The sequence below is a fragment of the Larimichthys crocea genome, chromosome I (genome assembly GCF_000972845.2).
Source record: "Larimichthys crocea isolate SSNF chromosome I, L_crocea_2.0, whole genome shotgun sequence".
Taxonomy (NCBI): domain Eukaryota; kingdom Metazoa; phylum Chordata; class Actinopteri; family Sciaenidae; genus Larimichthys; species Larimichthys crocea.
Genome location: NC_040011.1, coordinates 40,657,848 through 40,664,613, shown reverse-complemented (window position 1 = coordinate 40,664,613; position 6,766 = coordinate 40,657,848). Strand labels below are relative to the sequence as shown.

Genomic DNA, 6,766 nt, shown 5'->3' with positions numbered 1-6,766 from the left:
GCACCCGTGAGATCACGAGACCTCGCCCAAGCCGGCCTCTACTACTTAGGGGAGAGTGATCAGGTGCAGTGTTTTTGCTGTGGTGGCATGCTGGCCGGCTGGGAGACGGGAGACACGGCCTGGGGAGAACACACCAAACATTTCCCCTACTGCTTCTTCATCCTCGGGCACGATGTGGGCAACATCCCATTCCAGGGCGATATGGAGGAGGAGTCTGACAATAGCGTGCATGACAAAACTCATGTCGCTATGGGAAGTTTTGAGGAGAGGCTTGGTAGCTTTGCAGGTGTCCCGCACTCTATAGGACCCTGAGAGGCTTGCCAGGCTGGCTTCTACACACAGGTAGAGCACCTGTACCTGACCAAAGGGAAAGTCTTGAGCCAAAACAAAATAAACAGATTTCAAGGTTACTAGGTATTTGTCATAGCTATGAATCATGTAAGTTTTAAATAATTGTGTTGTGTCCTTGCCAGGACAGGAGACAATGGCGTTGTGTTTCCGCTTGGGGGATGGTTTGAAAAGCTGGCAGCCCTGATGAAGATCCTTGGAAAGAACATGCCAAATACTACCCTGGGTTGGTAAGAACTATAACTAGATCATAATTTATTATATATATATTTTGCTGTGGCATTTGTTTTAATGCAGTTGTATTGTATATTGTTTTTAAACAGAATGCAGCTTCCTGTTGGCCAGAGAAAGGACAAGAATTTGTCACACCACATCCAGCTGCAATACCCTCTTCCGAAATGGAGCTGTAAGCATTCCACTTGCTTTTACATGCGCTTAAGTAGCCAGGTCGCTGTTGTTGTGTATTTGCCAAGCAAACTGATGCTATAAGCCTCATCTAAAACAAGAAACCAGACTTCCTTAATGACGATAAGGAGCCATTGATTTCCTGGCCAAAGTAAGCCCGATTCAACAGGATCAGGTGCTCCGGGATCAAAAAAGAGAAAAAAAACCATGAGGGTCAGTGAGGGTCGTGTGTTTCCACACCGGCAGTCTGCAATGCAGGGGTGCTGCCCGAAAAAAAACCCACCCGGTGTGCGGGAGAGAGGTTGTGAGCCCGGATTAAACTTTTGGGAAAATGGAAGCCCCACGTCACGTTTCTGCAAGCCAACCAACATACAGGACAAAATAAAATACTTAATCTGCTTCTAACCATATTTTTGCATTTAAAGCACATGTGCATGACAAAGGAACCCCGACCAGCAACGTATTGCTGTGCCAGCAGTGTTTAAAATGTGGTATAAAGAAAAAAAACAAGCTTACTCTATGAGCTCTTTGTAAAATTTAGACACTGCCAGTAAGAAAAAAAAACTTAAAGATACCAGTCATGGGAGTGATAGGTGAAAAATCGATTAAAAAACTCAGGTGAAGGCAATATGAGGTTTTTAAGGCTGGTCCGTTTTTTGAAGATCATATAAAAGCATTCCTGCGAGTTTTCTACCTTAACAGTTGTTCTATTCCACATGTTAACATAGTCCAGTCTCCAGTATTGTTATCAAGTATGTTGTACATAAATATTAGTACTTACATTTGTGCAATTGTCCCTTTAGCGTTGGACTTAGCGAGCAAACACTGTCACTTGGGAATTGTACAGCATAAGCCTGTATATTATATGGAGAGTAGCTTCATTGAATTGTCCCAGTGCAGTTTTACCAGACCGAGGACTGATTTTTTCCACACATCTCTACACTACACTGAACATTCCTTCAAGAGGGGACCCTTGCAGTGGGTAATGGGCAGGAGGAACAGCTATAGAAACAAAAACTCAGCAACTTATATAGGCTGCGTTAAAAATACTGTTTCAGGATATACTGAACAATGTGAACCTATATTTTAAATACAGTTCTCTGGAGAAACACATTGTGTTAGCTCCATGTTTTAAAATTTGTATTCAGAGATGTGTAGTGGTGTCAAATCTTGTTTTAAAACTATGGCTGGTCTTTGCCGACTTCAAGTCATCAGAATGGATTTCAGAGACAGGAATGGTAAAACACTTCACATCATTTTTTACATCTCTTGTACTTTAAGAAAATGATGCGATGTATGAAATATGGTTTACTGATGACAAGTAATCTAACTGAATAAAACATAAGCTGTGTACATTTGATGTTTCCTCTTTTTGTACAGAGGTGCTGCGGTCCACCATGGCTCAGAAGGCCATAGAGTTGGGTCTGGAGCCCTGTGGTGGAAAAGACCATCTTGGAGAAATCAGTAAGACAGGCTCCGGCTACTCCAGCCTGGAGGAACTCCTTGGAGGATGGTTTCAACAACACCACCCCCAAGCGGATGCTGCTAACGCAGAGAATCAAGGTGCTGAGCCAGGTTCCCGCAAACAGATACTGTTGTTGACTACATAAAAACAATGCCTGTGCAGCAGTCATTTATTTATTTTGAACTCTTTCCTCCAGATGAGGACCCACTCGAGAGTCTACGGAGGCTGCAGAGGGAGAGACAGTGCAAAATATTGTATGGACAGATGATATTGGTATTGTCTTCATTCCATGTGGTCATCTGGTCAGCTGTAAGGAGTGCTCAGTGTCGCTCATCAAGTGTCCAATCTGCTGCGGGCCATACCACAGAAAGATCAAGACCTATAACGCTAAGGGGACTCACAGACACCCGCCAAATGTCAATGTGCTTTCTCCCTATCTTTATAATATTCTATTTTAATATATAAATGTAGATAGCCTGTAATATGGTATGTATATGGTATGTATGTTTATATATAAGGATGCCAATGAAGAATGATAACCATCACAAGAAAACTATTTTTCACAATATCAGTGGTATATATACTATATATAATAGCTCATGTTGATTTTCTTCAGTTTCTTGAGTACTGGATATGTAAATACACACTAAAGGACTATTCCTATTTTGCCACAGGTGCCTTTCTCTGTGTTACCCTTTTCTGTTTTCTGTTTTATTTGTAAATTTACCACCCAGCTAACTGGGCATTCAGAGGATATATCAGTCACTTCCCTACAGTGTAACCCACGCAATCTCTCTTAATGGTGTACTTAACTCTCAGTGTTTGCTGCTCTGTATAGAATGTATAAAGGTAGCTGAGTAAATCCATTAAGAAGTTTCTTTATAGAGCACACGAATGATTTTTAGTTTAGGGCCTGTGACTAATCGTGTGATGTAAAACTATTTTACCATTCCATCATGCAATCCTGTTGTTCTTCAAGGTGAATAAATTTAAAGAATTGGACTTGAGATGTGGCTTTCTTTTAGTACAAATGCAACTGGTTGGTTTGGTGTTCAAAGACACCCACTTAACCGTGTCACCTACGTGGAAATGGTTTGTAGAGCAGAGTAGGATACTGAGTATTCCTTAAAAAGTTATGCTATCTATCTATCTAATCTATCTATCTATCTCTATCTATCTATTTATCTATCTGGGGGTGGACCGACCTCTGTTTCTTCTCATCATTTTACCAATATTTTCTGTCTAAAGTTGGTCAGATATGTGCAAAACAGCAGTCTTATACATATCTAATGGGGAGTCTATCTATCTATCTCGAATGAAATGAACTAGTTTTACTGATATTATCAAACAAAAGTTTTAAATATGTATTGATGGTATAAAAAATTCTGCTCAATCCTCCCATTGTTCAAACCTAACAAGAGAGAAACAGACTGAAGTATTGTACCGAAATAGTTCCCAGACTTCTTCTTCCCACAGCGGCTGCTGAGACAAACTAACACAGAAGTGGCAAATGTTCTTTCTGTAGTGATGAAGATGAAACCCTGGAGCATTTGTATTTTCTATGTCCCAGTACACATTGTTTTTTGTGTGTGATAAAAAAGTTGGATTTGTTTAAAAATTTAAGATTACAGCCATTGAATTATATGATATTATCTTTTATTTTGATCATCCAACCTTATCTGTTTCTGACATCATAAATGTTATTTACTCTGGGTAAATACCATATCCTGTTGTGCAAAATGGAGACTTCTTATTCTTGTTTTTAATGAATTCAACATATTTTTTTATCACTTAAAAAGCTAAGCAAGTCTGCCAAAAAAAATTGAGCCTAAATATTTCTCGTCTCCTACTTTTCTAAATCATATTTAAATTTAAATTACCTTTCGCTGCTCTTTTATGTTCTTCTATTTCGATTTTGGTATTTGTTTAACCCTAGACACTAACGTTGGGTGATTTTTCACCCACACACTTCTTGTCATGTGATTTTCATTATGTTGCTGCTGTCTGAGTTGGCATTGGTCCTTGTGCTTCAGGCTGCTCCACTGATATTCATTTTTTCTTTGTTAGGAAATTTCTCGTTAGGATTACCTGATTTTTCAAGAATTTGCTTCCTTTTTGAAGGGTCCCCCATGGTACCTTTTTAAAAATTTTATGTGACATTGTATATTGGGAAATTAAAGAAGAGTACTACAATTTGGCATACAGTGTTGTACTTTTACATCTTCTTCTTCTCCTTTCGGCTTTTCCCTTCAGGGGTTGCCACAGCGAATCAGTTGCCTCCATCTAACCCTGTCTTCTGCATCCTCTTCTCTCACACCAACTACCTTCATGTCCTCTTTCACTGCATCCATAAACCTCCTCTTTGGTCTTCCTCTAGGCCTCCTGTCTGGCAGTTCACAACTCAGCATCCTTCTACAATATATTCACATCTCTCCTTGGACATGTCCGACCATCTCAGTCTGGCCTCTCTGACTTTATCTCCAAAACCTCTAACATGTGCTGTCCCTCTGATGTATCATTCCTGAATCCTATCCATCTTGGTCACTCCCAAAGAGAACCTCAACATCTTCATCTCTGCTACCTCCAGCTCTGCCTCCTGTCTTTTCCTCAGTGGCACTGTCTCTGGACCAAACTCCGCTGTCTGTCCACTGTGTGGTGGAGAGGGTGCTGTTCATTGTCCATGATGAATAAACTCTTATCCATCATGGACAATGAACAGCACCCTCTCCCACAGGCTGCTACAGCTCCACTGTCGAAGGGACCGATACAGGAAATCTTCCTGCTACATGCCATCACATTGTATAACCACGCTGGTCATAATTTACAATTTATGGTCACTTCACATTTCTCCCTAATTCAAATTCAAGAGTTTATTGTCATTGTCCAAAGGCAACAAAATTGTGTGTGGAGCACAACACAGAGCAGTAGTTAGATAGTTAGTTAGAAGTGCCAGTGCCCCCCTCTCCAGTTCCCCTTAAAGTGCAAAGTGACAAGATAAAGTGACATTTGTGTCCGGGTCTGAATGGACGTGTATCTTTGCACAAATCACACTGCCAATTTGCTGTACTGTTTACCTCTGTACCATATATTTTATTTTATTTACTATTGCTATTTTGATATTTTATATGTATGTATGTATCTGGGGTGGAAATGATGCACGACCTCTGTTTCTTCTCTAATTTTACCAATATTTTCTGTCTAAAGTTGGTTAGATATGTGCAAAAACCAGATCTTATACATATCTAGAGGGTTTGTGTGTTGCCTGTGGGGAGTCTATCATATCTATTATTCTATAATCTATATCTATATATCTATATCTATATCTATATCTATATCTATCTCGAATGAAATGAACTAGTTTTACTGATATTATCAAACAAAAGTTTTAAATATGTATTGATGGTGTAAAAAATTTCCTCAATCCTCCTATTGTTCAAACCTAACAAGAGAGAAACAGACTGAAGTATTGTACCGAAATAGTTCACAGACTTCTTCTTCCCACAGCGGCAGCTATATCTGCCGCTGTGGGAAGAAGAAGTCTGTGAACTATTTCGGTACAATACTCAGTCTGTTTCTCTCTTGTTAGGTTTGAACATAGGAGGATTGAGGAAATTTTTTACACCATCAATACAATTAAAACTTTTGTTTGATAATATCAGTAAAACTAGTTCATTTCATTCGAGGATAGATAAGAATATAGATATGATATAGCTATCGATATAGATATCTAGATATAGATAGAACTCCCCACAGGCACACACAGAACCCTCTAGATATTTAAGACTGCTGTTTTGCACATATCTAACCAACTTTAGACAGAAAAATTGGTAAAATTACGAAGAAGAAACAGAGGTCGTGCATGCATTTCCACCCCAGATACATACATACATATTAAAATCAAAATAGCAATAGTAAATAAAATAAAATATATTGTACAGAGGTATATACAGTACAGCAAATTGGCAGTGTTGATTTGTGGCAAAGATACACGTCCATTCAGACCCGGGCACAAATGTCACTTTATCTTGTCACTTTGCACTTTAAGGGGAACTGAGAGGGGGCACGGCACTTCTAACTAACTATCTAACTACTGCCTGTGTTGTGCTCCACACACAATTTGTTGCCTTGGACAATGACAATAACTCTTGAATTTGAATTAGGGGAAATGTGAAGTGACCATAAATTGTAAATTAAATGACAGACAGACAGACAGACAGACAGACAGACAGACAGACAGACAGACAGACAGACAGACAGATAGATAGATAGATAGATAGATAGATAGATAGATAGATAGATAGATAGATAGATAGATAGATAGATATGAACTTTTTCTATTAATCCATATGTATTTTATCTTGGCCACTTCACGCCCTATTTATCTAGCTGTTGATCTAGATTGAAATATCCTGAGCATAATTTAAAATGATCAAAACATAAATGCTGTTTTAAATTCTATATAGTCCTGATACTCGACAGGAATAACTTTTAAGGAATACTCAGTATCCTACTCGCTATACAAACCATTTCCACGTAGGTGACACGGTT

At 39.0% G+C, this 6,766-nt stretch overlaps 1 pseudogene; it reads left to right on the top strand.

Moving 5' to 3' along the window:
- On the top strand, positions 1-3,065 carry LOC113746626 (baculoviral IAP repeat-containing protein 3-like; annotated as a pseudogene).
- The last annotated feature ends 3,701 nt before the right edge of the window (positions 3,066-6,766 follow it).